Here is a 2,122-nt window from a genome sequence, read left to right as displayed (position 1 = left end):
AAAAAAAAAAAAAAAAAATGGTAAACCACTTTAAGGGTTATTAGGAAAGAATTATTCTCTTACTCGGGTAAGAGTTAGTATTTTTGGTCTTTTCATGCTGTCAACTGATTAGACGAGGCCCGCCCATAGTAGAAAAGTAATTTGCCTCATTCACGTTAATCAATTTAAATGTTCATCTTATCTGAAACACCCAAAATAATGTTTAACCAAGTATCTAGGCGCCCTGTGGCAAAAAATTGGTGCCCCACGTTGAGGGCTATCAGGCAGGAATTATTCTCTTACTCAGGTGAGGGTTAGTCTTTTTAGTCTATTCACGCTGTCAACTGATTAGACGAGGCCCACACAGACTAGAAAGAGTAATCTGCTTCATTCAGGTCTATCAATTTAAATGTAATCTCATCTGAAACACCCAGAATAATGTTTAACCAAATAGCTAGGCACCCTGTGCTCCCATCAGGTTGACATAGAATTAACCATAGTCACTCTATTTTTATTGAAACTCATAGAACGTACAACACTAAGAGTAAACTCTAAGATAGAGATAGAAGAGCCTGCTTTGGATTCTCTGCCTCCCACTCCTGCCCCTCCTCCACTAACTCTCTCCCTCTCTCAAAAATATTTAAAGGGCGCCTGGGTGGCTCCGTCGTTTAAGCGTCCGACTTCGGCTCAGGTCATGATCTCACGGTTCGTGATTTCGAGCCCCGCGTTGGGCCCTGTGCTGACTGCCAGCTCAGAGTCTGGAGCCTGTCTTCGGATTCTGTGTCTCCCTCTCTCTGGCCCTCCCTCCCCTGCTCAGGCTGTCTCTCTATTTCTCTCAAAAATAAAAAAATACACTTTAAAAAATAAGTAAACATTAAAAGAATTAAAAATATAGCTACCCTATGACCCAGCAATTGCATTCCTAGATATTTATCCAAAGGATAGAAAAATGCTGGTTCGAACGGGGACATGCACCCCAATGCTTACAGCAGTGGTATCAACAATAGCCAAAGTATGGAAAGGGCCCAAATGTTCATCGACTGACAAATGGACAAAGAAGATAAAGAACATTGCTCAGGGCTCAAAACGAATGAAATCTTGCCGTTTGCGACAATGTGGATGGAAGTAGAGTGTCGTATGCTAAGAGAAAGAAGTCAGCCATAGAAAGACAAACAGCATATGATTCCATTCATATGAGGCATTTAAGAAACACAACCGATGACCCTATGGGGAAGAGAAGGAAAAGTAAGATAAAAATGGAGAGGGAGGCAAACCATAAGAGACTCTTAAATAAAGAAAACACACTGAGCGTTGCTGGAGGCGGGAGAGGTGGGGGGATGGGCTCAATGAGTGATGGGCATTAAGGAGGGCACTTGTTGGGATGAGCGTTGGGTGCTATACATCTGTGAGCACTGGAGGCTATATGTAAATGATGAAATCAGTGAATTCTACTCCTGAAACCAATATGACACTATATGTTAACTAACTTGAATTTTAATGAGAACTTCAGAAAGGAAAATAATAGCAAAGGAAAGGAAAGAAAGGAAAAGAAAGAAATGGAAGGGAAAGGAAAGGAACGGAAAAGAAAAGAAAAGAAAAAAGAAAAGAAGGGGCGCCTGGCTGGGTGGCTCAGTCGGTTAAGCATGTGACTTTGGCTCAGGTCATGATCTCACAGTTCGTGGGTTCGAGCCCCACGTCGGGCTCTGTGCTGACAGCCAGCTCAGAGCCTGGAGCCTGCTTCAGATTCTGTGTCTCCCTCTCTCTCTGACCCTCCCCTGCTCACGCTGCCTCTCTCTCTCAGAAATAAAGCATTAAAAAAATTAAAAGAAAAGAAAAAAAAAGAATTGTAGTTTCTGATAAACACAGAAACACATTGCCTAGTTCCTCCTTTAAGGCATGACTTGTGGCTCAACTGTGGGCAGTGGCATCAGCAGTCAGCTTGCAGATGTCAGCTTCTCGCCTTCCGAGAGTCACCTCACCTGAGATACACCATTCCCAAAGCCACTTGCATTCAGCGACTGCGAGGCCGAGGTATAAGGTCATGACCATTTCAGCTCGTTGGCTGCTGCTCGTGAGAGGCAGCGCTCGCTCCCAAGGCTTTTGACGGGCTCGCTCGGGACTGCGCTGAAGTTCAGCTACTGCT

The sequence above is a fragment of the Crocuta crocuta genome, unplaced genomic scaffold, assembly GCF_008692635.1.
Source record: "Crocuta crocuta isolate KB4526 unplaced genomic scaffold, BGI_CrCroc_1.0 scaffold531, whole genome shotgun sequence".
Taxonomy (NCBI): Eukaryota; Metazoa; Chordata; class Mammalia; order Carnivora; family Hyaenidae; genus Crocuta; species Crocuta crocuta.
This window is presented reverse-complemented; position numbering follows the sequence as displayed.